Genomic DNA, 21,921 nt, shown 5'->3' on the forward strand with positions numbered 1-21,921 from the left:
ATTAGCTTTTAATTTTATTGATCTTTGCTATCGTTTCCTTCATTTCTTCTTCATTTATTTCTGATATGATCCTTATGATATATTTCCTTCTGCTAACTTTGGGTTCTTCTTTCTCTATTTGCTTTAGGTGCAACTTTAGGTTGTTTATTTGAGATGTTTCCTGTTTCTTAAGGTAGGATTGTATTGCTATAAACTTCCCTCTTAGAACTGCTTTTGCTGCATCCCATAAGTTTTGGGTCATCGTGTCTCCATTGTCATTTGTTTTTAGGAATTTTTTGATTTACTCTTTGATTTCTTCAGTGATCACTCGTTATTAAGTAGTGTATTGTTTAGCCTGCAAGTGTTTCTTTTCTTGTAATTGATATTTAGTCTCATAACATTGTGGTCAGAAAAGTTACTTGATATAATTTCAGTTTTCTTAAATTTACCAAGGCTTGATATGTGATCCAAGATATGATCTTTCCTGGAGAATGTTCCACGAGCACTTGAGGAGAATGTGTATTCTGTTATTTTTGGATAGAATGTCTGATAATTATCAGTTAATTCCATCTTGTTTAATGTATCCTTAAAGCTTGTGTTTCCTTATTTATTTTCATTTTGGATGATCTGTCCATTGGTGAAACTGGGATGTTAAAGTCCCCTACTATGATTATGTTACTGTTGATTTTCCCTTTAATGGCTGTTAGTATTTGCCTTATGTATTGAGGTGCTCCTATGTTGGGTGCATAAATATTTACAATTTTTATATCTTCTTCTTGGATCTGTCCCTTGATCATTATGTTGTGTCCTTCTTTTTCTCTCATAATAGTCTTTATTTTAAAGTCTATTTCGTCTGATACGAGAATTGCTACTCCACCTTTCTTTTGATTTCCATTTAATATCTTTTTCCATCCCCTCACTTTCATTCTGTATGTGTCCCTAGTTGTGAGATGTGTCTCTTGTAGACAGCATGTATATGGGTCTTGTTTTTGTATCCATTCAGCCAGTCTGTGTCTTTTGGTGGGAGCACTTAATTCATTTACATTTAAGGTAATTATTGATATGTATGTTCCTATTCCCATTTTCTTAATTATTTTGGGTTTGTTATTGTAGGTCTCCTTCTCATGTGTTTACTGCCTAGAGAATTTCCTTTCACATTTGTTATAAAGCTGGTTTGGTGGTGCTGAACTCTCTCAGCTTTTGCTTGTCTGTAATGGTTTTAATTTCTCCATCATATCTGAATGAGATCCTTGCTGGGTAGAGTAATCTTGGTTGCAGATTTTTCTCCTTCATCATTGAAAATATGTCCTTCCACTCCCTTCTGGCTTGCAGAGTTTCTGCTGAAAGATCAGCTGTTAACCTTATGGGGATTCCCTTTTGTGTTATTTGTTGTTTTTCCCTTGCTGCTTTTAATATGCTTTCTTTGTATTTAATTTTTGACAGTTTGATTAATATTTGTCTTGGCGTATTTCTCCTTGGATTTATCCTGTATGGGACTCTCTGTGCTTCCTGGACTTGATTAACTATTTCCTTTCCCATATTAGGGAAGTTTTAAACTATAATCTCTTCAAATATTTTGTCAGTCCGTTTCTTCTCCTCTTCTTCTTGTGGGACCTCTATAATTTGAATGTTGGTGTGTTTAATGTTGTCCCAGCAGTGTCTGTGTCTGTCTTCAATTCTCTTCATTTTTTTTTATTCTGCTCTGCAGTAGTTATTTCCATTATTTTATCTTCTAGGTCACTTACCCGTTCTTCTGCCTCACTTATTCTGCTATTGATCCCTTCTAGAGTGTATTCAATTTCATTTATTGTGTTATTCATCATTGCTTGTTTCCACTTTAGTTATTCCAGGTCTCAGTTGAAAGTTTCTTTTATTTTCTCTATTCTATTTCCAAGATTTTGGATCAACTTTACTATCATTATTCTGTATTCTTTTTCATGTAGACTGCCTACTTCCTCTTCATTTGTTAGGTTTTGGGGTTTTTTACCTTGCTTCTTCATCTGCTGTGTGTTTTCCTGTCTTCTCATTTTGCTTATCTTACTGTGCTTGTGGTCTCCGTTTTGCAGGCTGCAGGTTCATAGTTCCCATAGTTTTTGAAATCTGTCCCCAGTGGCTGAAGTTGGTTCAGTGGCTTTTGTAGGCTTCCTGGTGGAGGGGACTAGTGACTCTGTTCTGATGGATGAGGCTTGATCTTATCTTTCTGGTGTGCAGGTCCACGTCTGGGTGTGTGTTTTAGGGTGTCTGTGGCATTATGATTTTAGGCTGCCTCTCTGCTAGTGGGTGGGGTTGTGTTCCTGTCTTGCTATTTGCTTGGCATAGGATGTCCAGCACTGTGGCTTGCTTGTCATTGAGTCAATCTTGGTCTTGGTGTTGAGACGGACATCTCTGGGAGATTTTCGCCATTTGGTATTACATGGATCTGGGACTTCTCTTGTGAACCAGTGTCCTGAAGTTGGATCTCCCACCTCAGAGGCACAGCACTGACTCCTGGCTGGAGCACCAAGAGCCTTTCATCCACACAGCCCAGAATAAAAGGGAGAAAAAGTCGAAAGAAATAAAGAAAAATGATAAAATAAAATAAAGTAAGAGAAAATAAAGTTATTAAAGTAAAAAATAATTATTGAAAACAAACTTTTTAAAAAAGTAAAATAAAAAGAAAAAAAAATGGACAGACAGAACCCTAGGACAAATGGTGAAAGCAACAATATACAGACAAAATCTCACACAGAAGCATACACATACACACTCACAAAAAGAGGAAAAGGGGAAAAATAATATATATTGCTATCAAGGTCCACCTCCTCAATATGGGATGATTCGTTGTCTATTCAGGTATTCCACAGATGCAGGGTACATCAAGTTGATTGTGGAGATTTAATCCGCTGCTCCTGAGGCTGCTGGGAAAAAAATTCCCTTTCTCTTCTTTGTTTGCACAGCTCCTGGGTTTCACCTCTGATTTTGGCCCCTTATCTGCATGTACGTTGCTTGAGGGCATCTGTTCTTCACTCAGATCGGACGGGGTTAAAAGAGAAGCTGATTCGGGGGCTGAGGCTCACTCATGCTGGCGGTAGGGAAGGGTATGGATGCAGGGTGAGTCTTCAGCAGCAGAGGCCGGTGTGATGTTGCACCAGCCTGAGGCATGCTGTGCATTCTCCTGGGGAAGTTGTCCCTGGATCACGGGACCCTGTCAGTGGTGGGCTTCACAGGCTCCCATGAGGGACGGTGTGGCTAGTGACCTGTGCTTGCACACAGGCTTCTTGGTGGCGGCAGCAGCAGCCTTAGCATCTCATGCCCGTCTCTGGGGACCACGCTGTTAGCCGTGTCTCGCGCCTGTCTCTGGAGCTCCTTTAAGCAGCACTCTTAATCCCCTCTCCTCATGCACCAGGAAACAAAGAGGGAAGAAAAATTCTCTTGCCTCTTAGGCAGGTCAAGACATTTTCCCGTACTCCCTCCCAGCTAGCTGTGGTGCATTGACCCCTTCAGGCTCTTTTCACACCTCCAACCCCAGTCCTCTCCTTGAGTTCCAACCAAAGCCCGAGCCTCACCTCCCAGCCCACGCCCGCCCTGGCAGGTGAGTAGACAGGCCTCTCAGGCTGGTGAGTGCTGGTCGGCACTGATCCTCTGTGCAGGAATCTCTCCACTTTGCCCTCAGCACCCCTGTTGCTGTGCTCTCTTCTGTGGCTGTGAAGCTTCCCCACTCTGCCACCCACAGTCTCTGCCCATGAAGGGGCTTCCTAGTGTGTGGAAACCCTTCCTCCTTCACATCTCCTTCCCACTGGTACTGGTCCCATCCATATTCTTTTGTCTCTGTTTTTCTTTTGCCCTACCTAGGTACGTGAGGTGTTTCTTGCCTTTTGGGAAGTCTGAGGTCTTCTGCCAGTGTTCAGTGGTGTTCTATGGGAGGAGTTCCACATATAGATGTATTTCTGATGTATCTGTGGGGAGGAAGGTGATCTCCACGTCTTACTCTTCTGCCATCTTCCTCAACTCCCCTATTTTTTTTTTAGATTGTGGATATAAGGGCTATCATGCAGTATTCATCTTTATGGTTGAGTAATAGTCCATTGTATATATGGGCTTCTTTTATATCCCTTTGTTTGTTGATGGAAACTTGGGTTGCTTCCCTATCTTAGCTATTGTAAATAGTGCTGCTATAAACATTGGGATGCATGTATCTTTTCAACTTAGATTTTTTGTTTTTTTCAGATATATACCCAGGCATGGAATTGCTAGAGCTTATGGTAATTCTATTTTTAGTTTTTTTGAGGAAACTGCATATTGTTTTGCATACTGGCAGCACCAATTTACATTCCCACCAAAAGTGTACAAGTCTTCCCTTTTCTCCACATCCTTGCCAACATTTATAATTTTCATACTTTTCAATGATAACTATTCTGACAGTTGTGAGTTGATAACTCATTCTTGTTGAGATTTGCATTTCTCTGATAATTAATGATGTTGAGTTTCTTTTCATTTGCCTGTTTACCATCTGTATGTCTACTTTGGGAAAATGTCTATTTAAGTCTTTTGCCCATTTTTTGATTGGTTTGTTATTATTAAGTTCTATGAACTGTTTATGTATTGTGGATATTACCCCCTTAACTGCCATATCATTTGCAAATAATTTCTCCCATTCCATATTTGCCTTTTTGTTTTGTTGATAATTTCCTTTGCTGTGCAAAGGCATTTAAATTTTATTAAGTCGCATTGGTTTATTTTTGCTTTTATTTATTTTGCCTTAGGAGACAGATCCAAACATTACTGCTATGATTTATGTCAAAGCATGTTCTGCCTATATTCACTTCTAGGATTTTTATGGTTTCAGGTCTAAGACTTAAGCATTTAATCTATTTTGATTTTACTTTTGTGTATGGTGCTAGAAAATGTTCTAGTTTCATTGTTTTACATGTATATATTCAGTTTTCCCAGCACCACTTATTGAGGGGACAGTCTTTTCTTCATTGTATCTTCTTGCCTCCTTTTTTGTAGATTAATTGACCATAAGTGTGTGGGTTTATTTCTGGGCTCCCTATTCGCTTCCATTGACCTACGTGTCTGTTTTTGTGCCAGTACCTTACTGTTTCGAATACTGTAGCTTTGTAGTATAGTCTAAAGTCTGGGATTTTGAAAACTCCAGGTTTTTTTTTTTAAAGATTGCTTTGACAATTTGGGGTATACTGTGGTTCTATATAAATTTTAGGATTATTTCTTCTTGTTTTGTGAAAAATGTCATGGGTATTATAACAGGTATTGAGTTAACTCATAGATTGCTTTGAATAGTATGGCCATTTTAAAAATATTAATTTTTCCAATCCAATCGTTGAGGATATTTTTCTATTTCTTTGTATTATTTTCAGTTTCCTTCAACAAGTTTCACAGTTTTCAGGGTATAAGTCTTTCACTTCCTTGGTTAAGTTTATTTCTAGGCATTGTATTCTTTTTGAGGTGATTTGAAGAGGAATTTTTTTTTTTTGCTTTCTAATAGTTCATTATTAGTGTACAGAAAATGAATAGATTTCTGCATATTAATCTTGTATCCTGCAATATTGCTGAATTCATTTCTTAGTTCTTACACTTTTTCAGTGGAGACTTTAGGGTTTTATATAAAGTATCATGTCATCTGCAAATAGTGACAGTTTTACTTCTTCTCTCCCAATATGGATACATTTTCTTCTTTTTCTTGTCTGATTGCTGTGACTAAGAATTTCAATACTATGTTAAATAGAAGTGGCAAGGGAGGACATCTTGTCTTATTCCTGTATTTAGAGGAAAGTCTTTCACTGTTGAGTATGAAGTTAGCTGTAGGTTTGTCCTAAATAGCCTTTATTATGTTGAGATATTTTCAGTCTGTACCCACTTTGATGAGAGTTTTTATCATGAATAGATGTTGAATATGACAAAGGCTTTTTCTGCATCTATTGAGATGATAATGTGATTTTTATCCTTCTTTTTATTAACGTGTTGTATCACATTGATTAATGTGTGAATATTGAACCACACTTGCATCCTTTGAATAAATCCCACTTGATCATGGTGTATGATCCTTTTTATATATTGTTGGATTTGGTTTGTTAATATTTTGTTGAAGATTTTTATATCTACATTCATCAAACATAATAGCCTATAATCTTCTTCTTTGTAGTGTCTTTGGTTTGGGTATCACGGTAATGGTGTCCTTATAAATGAATTTGGGAGTGTATTTTCTTAAATACCATTTCAGAATTTAGAGAAAAATTGTGTTCATGTAATGTGTATATTATCTCATTTGATCTATTATAGGAAACTATTATAATAATAGATCTCCTAATTTTGAACCATCCTCACACTTATGGGATAAATTGTCCTTGGTTATGGTGTAGGAGACTTTTAATGTAATCCTGAGTTTCATTACTTAACACTTAATGATATTGTGCCTACTTCCATAAATTATTTTGGTTTATAGATTTTAAGAGTGTGCTTTTTTTGTCAAGTTTAGCTATCAAGTTATTTATATTTGATTCATGAAATAAAAGGAAGGATTTTCCTCCTTTATTTTCTAGAACAAATTAAATGACACATGAATTATCTCTCCCTTGTATTTTTGAAAGAATTTACCTATAAAGTCATGTGGACAGGACATATATGCATTTTTTTACATTTTCACAATTTCTTCTACTGTTACCACTACTTATTTCAAGCCAATTTTGATAACAAAATTTCCTCTAAAATCCCTGCACTAAAGATATACAACCGGATAGAGGAATCGGGAAGATGGCGGAAAAGTAAGACGCAGAGATCACCTTCGTCCCCACAGATACACCAGAAATATATCTACATGTGGAAAAACTCCTACAGAACACCTACTGAACGCTGGCAGAAGACCTCAGACCTCCCAAAAGGCAAGAAACTCCCCACATACATGGGTAGGGCAAAAGAAAAAAGAATAAACAGAGACAAAAGAATAGGGAAGGGACCTGCACCAGTGGGAGGGAGCTGAAGAGGAGGAAAAGTTTCCACACACTAGGAAGCCCCATCATGGGCGGAGACTGTGGGTGGCAGAGGGGGAAAGCTTTGGAGCTGTGGAGGAGAGCATAGCAACAGGGGTGCGGTGGCAAAGTGGAGAGATTCCCTCACAGAAGATCGGTGCTGACCGGCACTCAACAGCCCGAAAGGTTTGTCTGCTCACCCACCAAGTTGGGTGGGGGCTGGGAGCTAAGGCTCAGGATTCGGTTGGAGCGCCAGGAGAGGACTGGGGTTGGCAGCGTGACCACAGACTGCAGGGTGTTAGTGCACCGTGGCTACCTGGGAGGTAGTCTGGGGAAGTCCGGACCTGCCAAAGAGTCAAGAGACTTTTTCTTCCCTCTTTGTTTCCTGGTGCCCGAGGAGAGGGGATTAAGAGCACTACTTAAAGGAGCACCAGAGAAGGGCATGAGCTGCAGCTAAAAGAGCAGAGCACAGAGACGGGCGTGAGACGCTAAGTCTGCTGCAGCTGCCACCAGGAAGCCTGTGCGAGCAGAGGTCACTCTCCACACCTCCCTACCGGGGAGCCTGTGCAGCCAGGCACTCCCAGGGTCTGGGGATCCAGGGACAACTTCCGTGAGAGAATGCATAGCATGCCTCAGGCAGCTGCAATGTCCCACCAGCCTCTGCCACCACAGGCTCGCCCCGCATCCGCACCCCTCCCTTCCCCAGGCCTGAGTGAGACAGAGTCCCTGAAGCAGCTACTCTTTTAACCCTGTCCTGTCTGAGCAAAGAAAAGACACCCGCCAGCGACCTACATCCAGAGGCAGAGGCAAATACACAGCTGAGCCCCAGGAGCTGTGAGAACAAAGAAGAGAAAGGGAAATTCTCCCAGAAGCCTCAGAAGCAGTGGATTAAAGCTTCACAATCAACTTGATGTACCCTGCATCTGTGGAATACATGAATAGAAAACGAATCATCCCAAATTGAGGAGGTGGACTTTGAGAGCAAGATTTATTATTTTTTCCACTTTTCCTCTTTTTGTGTGTATGTGTATGCTTCTGTGTAAGATTTTGTCTGTATAGCTTTGCTGTCACCATTTGTGCTAGGGTTCTATCCATCAGTTTTTTTGTTTTTTCTTTAATTTTTTTTTTTTTCTGACAGGGACCCAGCCTGAGGAGCAGTGGTGGAAGCTTCGAGACTAGGGTGATGTAAAAGGCAGGAAAGTGAGGGTGTGGAGGTTTGAGCTATGGAGTGAAAGGCTCTTGGTGCTCCAGCCAGGAGTCAGTGCTGTGCCTCTGAGGTGGGAGAGCCAACTTCAGGACACTGGTCAACAACAGACCTCCCAGCTCCACATAATATCAAATGGAAAAAATCTCCTAGAGACCTCCATCTCAATGCCAGCACCCAGCTTCACTCAAGGACCATCAAGCTACAGTGCTGGACACCCTATGCCAAACAACTAGCAAAACAGGAACACAACCCCACCCATTAGCAGAGAGGGTGCCTAAAATCATAATAAGACTACAGACACCCCAAAACACACCACCAGATGTGGACCTGCCCACCAGAGAGACAAGATGCAGCCGCATCCACCAGAACACAGGCACTAGTCCCCTCAACCAGGAAGCCTAAACAACCCACTGAACCAACCTTAGCCACTGGGGACAGACACCAAAAACAACGGGAACGACGAACCTGCAACCTGCAAAAAGGAGACCCTAAAAACAGTAAGATAAGCAAACTGAGAAGACAGAAAAACACACAGCAGATAAACGAGCAAGATAAAAATGCACCAGACCTAGCAAATGAAGAGGAAATAGGCAGTCTACCTGAAAAAGAATTCAGAATACTGATAGTAAAGGTGATCCAAAATCTTGGAAATAGAACAGACAAAATGCAACAAACATTTCACAAGGAACTAGAAGAACTAAAGATGAAATAAACAATGATGAACAACACAATAAATGAAATGAAAAATACTCTAGATGGGATCAATAGCATAATAACTGAGGCAGAGGAACGGATAAGTGATCTGGAAGATAAAATAGTGGAAATAACTACTGCAGAGCAGAATAAAGAAAAAAGAATGAAAAGAACTGAGGACAGTCTCAGAGACCTCTGGGATAACATTAAATGCACCAACATTCCAATTATAGGGGTTCAAGAAGAAGAAGAGTAAAAGAAAGGGACTGAGAAAATATTTGAAGAGATTATAGTTGAAAACTTCCCTAATACGGGAAAGGAAATAGTTAATCAAGTACAGGAAGCACAGAGAGTCCCATACAGGATAAATCCAAGGAGAAATACGCCAAGACAAATATTAATCAAACTGTCAAAAATTAAATACAAAGAAAGCATATTAAAAGCAGCAAGGGAAAAACAACAAATAACACAAAAGGGAATCCCCATAAGGTTAACAGCTGATCTTTCAGCAGAAACTCTGCAAGCCAGAAGGGAGTGGAAGGACATATTTTCAATGATGAAGGAGAAAAATCTGCAACCAAGATTACTCTACCCAGCAAGGATCTCATTCAGATATGATGGAGAAATTAAAACCATTACAGACAAGCAAAAACTGAGAGAGTTCAGAACCAACAAACCAGCTTTACAACAAATGCTAAAGGATATTCTCTAGGCAAGAAACACAAGAGAAGGAAAAGACGTACAATAACAAAACCAAAACGATTTAGAAAATGGGAATAGGAACACACATATCAATAATTACCTTAAATGTAAATGGATTAAATGCTCCCACCAAAAGGCACAGATTGGCTGAATGGACACAAAAACAAGACCCATATATATGCTGTCTACAAGAGATCCACTTCAGACCTAGAGACACATACACAATGAAAGTAAGGCAATAGAAAAAGATATTCCATGCAAATGGAAACCAAAATAAAGCTGGAGGAGCAATTCTCATATCGGACAAATAGACTTTAAAATGAAGACAATTAGAAGAGACAAAGAAGGACACCACATAATAATCAAGGGATCGATCCAAGAAGAAGATATAACAATTGTAAATATTTATGCACCCAACATAGGGGCACCTCAATACATAAGGCAAATACTAACAGCCATAAAAGGGGAAACTGACAGTAACACATTCATCGTGGGTAATTTAACACCCCCACTTTCACCAATGGACAGAACATCCAAAATGAAAATAAATAAGGAAACATAAGCTTTAAATGATACATTAAACAAGGTGGACTTAATTGATATTTATAGGACACTCCATCCAAAAACAACAGAATACACATTTTCTCAAGTGCTCACGGAACACTCTCCAGGATACATCATATCCTGGGTCACAAATCAAGCCTTCTTAAATTTAAGAAAATTGAAATTGTATCAAGTACCTTTTCTGACCACAATGCTATCCGACTAGATATCAATTACAGGAAAAGAACCATGAAAAATACAAACACATGGAGGCTAAACAATACACTACTTAGTAACGAAGTGATCACTGTAAAAATCAAGAGGAAATCAAAAAATACCTAGAAACAAATGACAATGGAGACAGGACGACCCAAAACCTATGAGATGCAGCAAAAGCAGTTATAAGAGGGAACATTATAGCAATAAAATCCTACATTAAGAAACAGGAAACATTTTGAACAAACAACCGAACCTTGCACCTAAAGCAATTAGATAAAGGAGAACAAATAAAAAACCCCAAAGTTAGAAGAAGGAAAGAAATCATAAAGATCAGGTCAGAAATAATTTAAAAAAGAATGAAGGAAAGGATAGCAAAGATCAATAAAACTAAAAGTTGGTTCTTTGAGAATATAAACAAAACTGGTAAACAATTAGTCAGACTCATCAAGAAGAAAAAGGAGAAGACTCAAATCAATAGAATTAGAAATGAAAAATGAGAAATTACTGACACTGTAGAAATAAAAATGTTCATGAGAGATTACTACAAGCAACTCTATGCCAATAAAATGGACAACCTAGAAGAAATGGACAAATTCGTAGAAAAGCAGAAGTTGCCAAGACTGAATCAGGAAGAAATAGAAAATATGAACAGACCAATCACAAGCACTGAAATTGAAACTGTGATTAAAAATCTTCCAACAAACAAAAGCCCAGGAACAGACGGTTTCACAGGCGACTACTATCAAACATTTAGAGAAGAGCTAACACCTATCCTTCTCAAATTCTTCCAAAATATAGCAGAGGGAGGAACACTCCCAAACTCATTCTACGAGGCCACCATCACCCTGATACCAAAACCAGATAAGGATGTCACAAAGAAAGAAAACAATAGGCCAATATCACTGATGAACATAGATGCAAAAATCCTCAACAAAATACTAACAATCAGAATCCAATGGCACATTAAAAGGATCATACAACATGATCAAGTGGCGTTTATTCCAGGATTGTGAGGATTCTTCATTATACGCAAATCAATCAACATGATAAACCATATTAACAAATTGAAGGAAAAAAACATATGATCAACTCCATAGATGCAGAGAAATCTTTCAAAAAAGTTCAACAGCCATTTATGATAAAAACCCTGCAGAAAGTAGGCATAGAGGGAAATTTCCTCAACATAATAAGGGCCTTATATGAAAAACCCACAGGCAACATCGTCCTCAATGGTGAAAAACTGAAAGCATTTCCACTAAGATCTGGAAGAAGAGAAGGTTGCCCACTCTCACCACTCTTATTTAACATAGTTTTGGAAGTTTTAGCCACAGCAGTCAGAGAAGAAAAGGAAATAAAAGGAATCCAAGTTGGAAAAGAAGAAGTAAAGCTGTCACTGTTTGAAGATGACATGATACTATACATAGAGAATACTAAAGATGCTATCAGAAAACTACTAGAGCTAATCAATGAATTTGGTAAAGTACCAGGTAAAGTACCATTAATACAAAATTAATGCACAGAAATCTCTGGCATTCCTAAACACTAATGATGAAAAATCTGAAAGTGAAATCAAGAAAACACTCCCATTTACCATTGCAACATAAAGAATAAAATATCTAGGAATAAACCTACCTAAGGAGACAGAAGACCTGTATGCAGAAAATTATAAGACACTGATGAAAGAAATGAAAGAGAATACAAATAGATGGAGAGATATACCATGTTCTTGGATTAGAAGAATCAACATTGTGAAAATGAATCCACTACCCAAAGCAATCTACAGATTCAATGAAATCTCTATCAAACTATGACTGGCATTTTTCACAGAACTAGAACAATAAATTTCACAATTTGTATGGGATAAAAAAAGACCCTGAGTAGTCAGAGCAATCTTGAGAATGAAAAACGTTACTGGAGAAATCATGCTCGTTGACTTCTGACTATACTACAAAGCTACAGTAATCAAGACAGTATGGTACTGGCACAAAAACAGTAATATAGATCAATGGAACAGGACAGAGAGCCCAGAGATAAACCCACGCACATATGGTCACCTTATCTTTGATAAAGGAGGCAGTAATATACAGTGGAGAAAGGACAGCCTCTTCAATAAGTGGTGCTGGGAAAAATTCACAGGTACATGTAAAGGTATGAGATTAGATCATTCCCTAACACCGTACACAAAAATAAGCTCAAAATGGATTAAAGACCTAAAGGTAAGGCCGGAAACTATCAAACTCTTAGAGGAAAACATAGGCAGAACACTCTATGACACAAATCACAGCAAGATCCTTTTTGACCCATCTCTAAGAGAAATGGAAATAAAAACAAAAATAAACAAATGGGACCTAATGAAACTTGAAAGCTTTTGCACAACAAAGGAAACTATAAGCAAGACCAAAAGACAACCCTCAGAATGGGAGAAAATATTTGCAAATGAAACAACTGACAAAGGATTAATCTCCAAAATTTACAAGCAGCTCATGCAGCTCAATATCAAAAAAACAAACAACTCAATCCAAAAATGGGCAGAAGACCTAAATAGACATTTCTCCAAAGAAGATAGAGAGACTGCCAGCAAACACATGAAAGAATGCTCAACATCATTAAACATCAGAGAAATGCAAATCAGAACTACAATGAGATATCATCTCACAACAGTCAGAATGGCCATCATCAAAGAATCTAGAAACAGTAAATGCTGGAGAGGGTTTGGAGAAAAGGGAACACTCTTTCACTGCTGGTGGGAATGTGAATTGGTACAGCCACTGTGGAAAAGAGTACAAAAATTCCTTAAAAAACTACAAATAGAACTACCATATGACCCAGCAATCTCACTACTGGGCATATACCCTGAGAAAACCGTAATTCAGAAAGAGTCATGTACCAAAATATTCATTGCAGCTCTATTTACCATAGCCAGGAGATGGAAACATCCTAAGTGTCAATCATCGAATGAATGGATAAAGAAGATGTGGCACATATATACAATGGAATATTACTGAGCAATAAAAAGATATGAAATTGAGCTATTTGTAATGTGGTGGATGGACCTAGCATCTGTCATACAGAGTGAAGTGAGTCAGAAAGAGAAAGACAAATACTGTACGCTAACACATATATATGTAATTTAAGAAAAAAATAATGTCATGAAGAACCTAGGGGTCATACAGGAAGAAAGACACAGACCTACTAAAAGTGGACTTGAGGAAATGGAGAGGAGGAAGGGCAAGCTGTGACAAAGTGAAAGAGTGGCATGGACATATATACACTACCAAAGTTAAAATAGATAACTAGTAGGAAGCAACCGCATAGCACAGGGAGATCAGCTCGGTGCTTTATGACTACCTAGAGGGGTGGGGTATGGAGGATGGTAGGGAAGGAGACGCAAGAGTGAAGAGTTATGGGAACATATGTATATGTATAACTGTTTCACTTTGTTATAAAGCAGAATCTAGCAGAAAAAAAAGATATAGGACGTATTAAGCTAAATTTATTACTAGAATTTTTTAACCCTCTATATCTATGGTTATAGCCTCTCTCCCATTTCTAATATTATATGTCAGCGATCCTCACCGGGAATTGAATTCTCAGAATACATTGTAGTCTTGGTTTTAGGTTGGAATTTAGATGGCTGGCTGAAAATTCTGGTGAACATAATAAGGGTGGAGATATCAGAATCTACTGGCAAGGTATACCTCGTTTCCCCTCCACATCCACAAATACACACATTCAGAGATTCCTGGTCTGTATTTAAATGTTTACGAGTGTGAAAAACGAGACCTAGATATGAATTAGAGCATTGTTTTTTTCCCCTGGATTTTGTGGAGCATTCCAGTTGGGGAGGAGTATGACAGGAAAGTGAAAGATATGCTTATTTCTTTGGTTCCTATTCTTCCCTTCTCTTTGCATTTAGCTGTTTCCTGATAAAATTTCCCTAAGGTTATGCAAGATGTTTCCATAAAGAAGACCATGGCTACAGTCATAATATTTTTCTCTTATTTTGTACCTACCCTTCAAAAATCCTTTACACTTTATGTTCATTTACAGTAGGCCCTGTGTATCCATGGGTTCCACATCCATGGATTCAACCAACCACAGACCAAAAATATTTGAAAAATTTTCAAGAAATTTCCAAAAAGCAAAATTTGGATTCATCACATGTCAGCAACTATCTACATAGCATTTACATTGTATTAGATATTATAAGTAATCTAGAGATGATTTAAAGTATATGAGAGGATGTGCATAGGTTATATACAAACACACATCATTTTAAATAAGGGACTGGAGCGTCCAGCGATTCTGGTATCCACAAGGGGCCCTGGAACCAATCTCCCATGGATACTGAGGGACGACTGTATATGATCAATATAAGTATACACCTACATGTGATCAATCTTTTGTATTAAACCAAAATAATCAAAATTTGAAATATTTGCCATCTTTATTCTAAATCTGGCTGATACCAGAAGTGATATTTTAACCTCACATTGCCACACTATTAATGCATTTTCTATTAATGTACTAGCTTTCCTTGATGTTTGGGCCCTACTACCAATCATTCACATTGTGTTCCTTCAACAGAATAAACAATGTGAAAGCCAAGACTTTACTACTGCACTTAATGATAGGTCTTATAATTAGTATTTCCAATAGCTTCATAATCTGGAAGCATATAGATATCACAAAATTGTGTGAAAAATACTAAGATACTTAATAGAAAAGTGGAAAAATTGTGTTATTACATTAATTTCTACAAATATGTTTTATAATGATAATATTGTAATAAATGGAACTTTTTGCTCAGAGCAGTTTATAAAAGTATTGATTTTAGAAATTATTTTCTAATCTAAGAAAATGTTTTAGCACACTCTAGTGGCATACTTTGTAATTTAACATAACATAAAATAAAGTCCTGTTGCTTATAATAAATTAGACTAACAGTCTAGGCATATAAATAATTTCTTATAGTAATAGTATAGAATTATTCTCAAATAAATGAAGAAATGAAATGCTACAGGTATTTGTATTTTATAATTATTTTTATTTTTGTTAATTTCTGTGAGATTTCTCTAGTATTTAATAATCTACTGAAGCATTCGGCCTTTTTTATACTTAAAAATAATATGACTCCATTTGAACTATTTGTTTTTATATTTCTCAGATAAAAATCATTAAGTAATGCTAAAATTTGTTATAAGGATGGAATTTTAAATACCTATCCTTTTCCCCAAGTCAGAAGTGACTACATTGCAGTTTAGCCAAATAAGTCCTTTAAGTTAGCTAAATTATGAGATTGAAGGCACAGTACTCCAGTCAGGCAAGTCCACCCAAGGCTTCTGACCCCAACTACAGGCAGTTAAGGACCAATTACAAATTTAGAGGGAATAATCCACACAAGACAACTCTCATTTCTGACACTACAATTTTGGAAGTTTCCCCAAATCCCCCTGAGTTCAATAATTCCCTAGAAAGACTCACAGAACTCACGACAACCTATTATGGTTTCCTATAAGGAGTTGGTACAGAAAATTAGCCATAGGAAGAGATACATAAGGCAGAGTCTGGAAGGATTCTAAATGCAAAGCTACCATTGTTCTCAGGACATAATATCTTCTGTGTTAGTTAGTTCAGGCTGATATAACAAAAGTACCATAGATTGGACAGCTTATAAACAAGAGAAATTTATATCTCACTGTTCTGAATGCTGAGAAATCCAAGATAAAGGTTTCAGTAGATTTGGTGTCTTGTGACGATGTGCTTCCTGATTCATAGACTGACATCGTCTCACTATAATCTTAGAGGGTGGAAAGGGAAAGAGAGATTTCTGGGGTCTTCTTTTAATAAGGGCAATAATTCCATTCCTGAGGTTTCTACCCTCATGACCTAATCACGACCCAAAGGCCCCATGTCCTACTACCATCACACTGAAGATTAGGTTTCAATATATGAATTTAGAGAGACACAAACATTTAGTCTGTAGTACTCTCCTGCCATTAATCTGTGACAATGTACTCAGAGTATTGCCAAACTGGGGAATTTACCTGAACTTTGGTGTCCAAAGTTTTTATTGGAACTTTAGTATATAGGAATGATTAATTGATTGATTGCCCTTGTGGTTGAAGTCAGTTTCCATCCTCCCTACTTCCTGGAGGTCTGGCTGATATCACAGGGCCCAAGGGACCTACATGAGTCATCTCATTAGTGTAAACTATTAAGTGTGGTCCACAGAGCCCACAATGCAAATGCAAATTCCTTTGTTTGGACTATTCCAAGTAGTTAGAAATTACCTCCTAGGAGTTGAGGATAAAGGCTAGAACTCTCTTTGGGCAAACCAAAAATGAAATAACAAATTAAACAATGACCAAAGAGAAGAACTCTTTGCTATCTCTATAGGAGAAGCTTGTAATGATGACTTTATTCACTGACATTTTTCATTAACTGTAATGCCAACTTTAGGAAAAATAAAACAATTCTGGCTAGACTAAATCCACACCACTGCAGTTTTTCTATGGATTACTGCCAATATGGCTTCACTAATGATTTATTTTTCTTTCTAGATTTCTGCACTTTGTAGATAAGGAAAATGTTACTTCTAGTCATGCAAGGTCATAATCCTCAGCCCTCTACCCAGGCCTTCTCTTTTCTGCAGGGATTATGGATTTTGACAGAACTTAATTCACATCCTGATACTGCCACTTATTAGCTGTGTGGCCTTGGACAGATTAAGCAACCTCTCTGAAGATTACTTTTCTCCTCTGCAAATCACAAATAATAAGAGCTAACTCAAATGGTTGTATTGATAAATAAATGAGATTATATATGGTAAATCTTTAAACAGCCTCAATGTTTTATGATCACCTGCATGAAAGTGGGATGGACCTGACTTAAATAATAGGTCAGATATTGAAACTCATCACACTTCATACACGTTGAGAATTTGCAAGAAAACTTATTATTCGCACAATGAACTTGTGTGTAGAGGCAAGACAGGCACAGGTTGGTCTGGAATGGCAACAGCACAGCAGAGTTGGTTTGACTTTTGTAGAGAGCTGGGCTGGAGAATGGTTATACTTGCAGAGTAAGGCTGTGGGGCTCAAATTCTCACAAGAGATAAGATATCAAGCAAAATGCAGGTGTCCTTATCTATAATACCAAATATATGGTGGTAGAAAAGGGAAGGATTGGAGCTTAAATGCTGTCCACACTCAACTATCAAACATAGACTCTATTACTACTCGGCATAGCAGATGTTCAATAAACATTAGTGCTGCTTTCATTCTCCCCATAAAAGTCTGCATTTTCTTAATGACTCTTCTTAGAAATAATTATTAGAGGTGAAAATATGATTAGGAGGAGGCCCTAACTCCTTAAGACATAATACAAGGCCTTTTATGACCTTAATGCTGTGTATCTTTTCATTTTCATCTCTCCCCACTGTTGCTTTCCTCTTCACACTCTATACTCAAGCCATAGTCAACTATTTGCAGGTTCTGAATTGTGCCAGATCCTCTTGAGCCTCTGAATGGGTAGCTACATAGGCTGTACACAGTAGCTCTCTTTCTTTTACCTCATCAACTCCTAATTGTCCTTCAAAACTAATTTTAAGAGAAATCTCACTTAAGATGCCTTCCCTGACTCTCTTCTCATCTCTGAACTTCCCCAGTCTCACACACACACACACACACACACACACACACACAAACACACATACACACACACTTGAGTAGAGGGGCCTTGTGTGCCTTTCTGTAGCACCTACCTATTGCCTTATGCTATGATTTATCTATCTTTATCTATTTCCCACACTAGGCTATAATGTCTTTGCAGGCAAAGAATGCATCTTATTTGCCCTGGATGCCATCTTGAATCCCTGTCCCTAGCATAGTGTCAGACATATAGTGAACACTCAGTGCATGTTTCAATAGGTATAATTGTGTAGATTAAAATACACCATGCAATGTCTTTAATGACATAACTGTCCTGGAAACCATTTTCATTTTTAAAAGAGATGAATTTTCATCTCCATGAGTCACTTGCTAGAAGTACAGGCAGTAAGACCAAGTAAATAGACACTTTGTAGAATGAGGGGTAGAGTGTGGGTGATGTGGAGCTAGCAATATTTTGTTGCTCTTGCTGCTGCTGCTGTTGTTGTTATTGCAATATTATCATTTAGTGATTTGTACTATAGGAGTCAGTGTCTACAGCCTCTTTAATCACATTGTATGTATATGCCAGGTCCTCCACTTATTTACTTATGGACATTTAAAAGGTTTAATGTAAGAAGAAACTGTGACTATTATGAAATATATGCTAAACATATTTATAAGAACTTGGTCACAGTTTAACCTATCTTTTACCAAGGCTTTTTAATGTGCAGACTACATAAGACATATAAATCTCTGTGCATCCTTTTGGTTTATATGAATTTACAAAACAGAGAAGATGCTATACACAAAGTAATGTAATTTGACCTTTTACTTAAGGCTAGCCCTTGAGCATATTTTCTATTCAACATCCTTTTTAATTGGTGTGTTTCACTGTATAAAATTAATGTAACCAAAATGCTTTAGCTAAATATTTCTATTTTTATTATATCCAGTTAACTGCTATTATGGGGGAAAAGTGAAATTTGAATAACTTGTAAGCATACAACTTATAATTCATTTTGGATGATAGTTGGACAACCATATTTTTCTCAGTACAGATTCCATGGGACAAAGTAGCAATATCACCTAGAGTGTAAGTTTTGTTGACTTTTGATCTCTATTAAGATCAAAGTACTAAGCATTACTGGATCCACTTTTTGTTATTGTGTAGATGAACTAGACAGATAAGTTGTGTACCAAACCAGATTTTTCTCATAAAGTATAGCTCACTTAGACAAAAATTTGTCTCACAAAAATAGCCCGTTATTGCACATAATACGTTAACAACCATATTAAAGAGTCAAGTAGGGGCTACCACACACACACAAAGAGAGACAAAGAGACAGAGAGGTACAGAGGTTTTTTTTGTTTGTTTTGTTTTTTAATTTAGAAAGACATCAAAAGGAGTTATTGGAGTTACTAAGAGCAATTCTTCAAAAAGGAGAAGTACACACATTCTATAATGTATTTACTTATAAACATAAACCACAAGATGATACCACAGACTCTAAAATGTCTATTATGGAGTTAGAATTTTAATTTCCAGTTTTTACTCTAAGCAATTGGTGATAACTCCTAAGCAGGATGACCAAAAGACCAGACTCTCTCCTGATTCTCTCTGCCCTTCTTTTCCTCCATACAGTGATGGTTTTGTAAATGACCTACATAGTTCTTTTCTCATTTCGTTCAATTCTGGAATGATCATTACCCTGTAGTATGGATTTTTAAAAACAGCTTTATTGAAGTAAAATTTGCATGCAATAGACTGCACATATTTAAAGTGTAAAATTTGATGTTTTGACATATGTATGTACCCATGAAGTCATCACCACAATCAAGAGAATGAACATCTCGTCACCCTCAAAAGGTCCCTAGTGATTCTTCGTAAACTCTCACTGATATCCTTCCCTGCACCATCTTCCCCAGGCAATAACTGATATGCTTGCTGTCACTGTATATTACATTTTGTGGAGTCTCATATAGATAGAATCATACAATATGTACTCTGTTTTGTCTGGTTTCTTTCATTCAGTATAATTTTCAGATTCATCTATGTTGTTGGGTATATCTAATGTCTTTTTATTGCTGAATAATATTCCATTGTGTGAATATATCACAATATGTTTATCCACTTGCCTATTGATAAATATGTGAATTAATTCCAGGTTTTTACTATTGCAAATAAAATTGTCATGAATGTCCACGTTCAAATCTTTTATGGTCAAATGATTTCATTTCTTCCGGGTGAATGACTAGAAGTAAAATGGATGGGCCATAGGGTAGATGAATGATTAAATTTATAAGAAACTGATAAATAGCTTTCCTAAGTGATTGTACAATTTTATAGTCTCACCAGCAGTGTGTAAATGTCCCAATTGTTCCACAAAAGGATTTCTTTCAAACTTAGTTCTCCACTAGTGAATGACTTTTGTAACCAAAGTCAGAAGATTAATACCATCACTTATTTAGAAAATGAATTATATTGTTTGTTGGTGGGATGTTCTATAAATGTTAATTAGATCCTCTTCGTTGATTGTCTTATTCAAGTCTACTCTATCTTTAGTGATTTTATATTTATGATTCTGTCAATTATAAAGAAAGAGTTATTGAAATATTTAACTATAAATTTGGATTTCTGTTTTTTTCTTTGTACTTTATTAGGTTTTTTAGCTGTAAAAAATCACCACAAACTTAGAAGCTGAAAACAAAAACAATTTATCTCATAATTCTGTAGGTCAGTAGTCTAGTTTGCTTTTCTCTGTTCCAGGTTTCACAAAGTAGAAATTAAGGTATCAGCCAGATTGTACTCTTTTTGGGAGGTTCCTGGAAGAATCTACATCAAGCTCATTCAGGTTATTGATTGAATTCATTACCATGTGTTTGTAAGACTAAGGTCCCCATTGTCTTGTTGACTGTCAGCCAGAGACTAGACTTTGCACCTAAAGCTTGCCCACTTTTCATTTTAGGCTTTCCATGCAACCTCCCTCCAGCAATGGTGGATCGAGTCCCTCTTATGTTTTGAATGTCTCCAGATTTCCTTTCTAGCATCTCTCTCTGACTGACTCTTCTGTTTTCTGTACTGCTTTTAAGGACTCATGCAACTACACTGATACTACCAGGATAATCTCCTTTTTTTATTGTCAGCAGATTAATAAACTTAAGTCCATCTGAAAAGTCTCTTCTCAATAAAACCTACATTAGTGTTTGTTTGATTAACCTAATGTTTATTAGGCCACTTGAAGTTTTCCCACAGCTCACTGATGCACAGTTCATTTTGGGGGGTTGTGGGGTCTGTGTTTTCTTTTTAATATTTTCCATTGCTGTGTCTTCAAATTCACTAATCTTCTTTAGCAGTGTCCAATCCAGTGTAATTTGTCATCTTAAACATTAGAATTTTCATCTCTAAAATTTGGATTTGGGTCTTTTTCTAGTATCCAGCTATCCACTTAATATATTCAATATTTCCTATACCACATTGGGTGCTAGTTATTTTTGTATTCCTATAAGTCTTTTTGAGGTTTATTCTATGTTTAAGTTAGGTTGCACGGAAAAGTTTGGTACTTTGGAGTCTTGCTTTGGAGACTTATTAGAAAGTCTAGGGCTCGTTGTTTCCCCACCATACTTTCACCAAACAGGCTTTTGTTGAATACTTGAGGGGAACCCTCTGCAGACTTCTGGTGTTTTATTTCTGTGTAGTCCTCTCCTTTTTCGTACTCTGCTCTGTGAACTAAATGCTAGGCAACCCCAGACTCTCAGTTATATCCCCTCAACCCAGACAGTCTACTGGGCTCCTTCTCTGTTTTGTGGCCTAGAAACGCTCCACAAGCAATAAACTGGAGCAATCACAGGAATGACTTCATTTGTTTTCCATCTCTTAAGGATCACTGACCTTGCTGTCTGACACCTGTTCCTTGAAAATCATTTTTTCTTATACTTTGTCTGATTTTGTTAGTTATTTCAA

Source organism: Stenella coeruleoalba, assembly GCF_951394435.1.
Source record: "Stenella coeruleoalba genome assembly, chromosome: X".
NCBI classification, from domain to species: domain Eukaryota; kingdom Metazoa; phylum Chordata; class Mammalia; order Artiodactyla; family Delphinidae; genus Stenella; species Stenella coeruleoalba.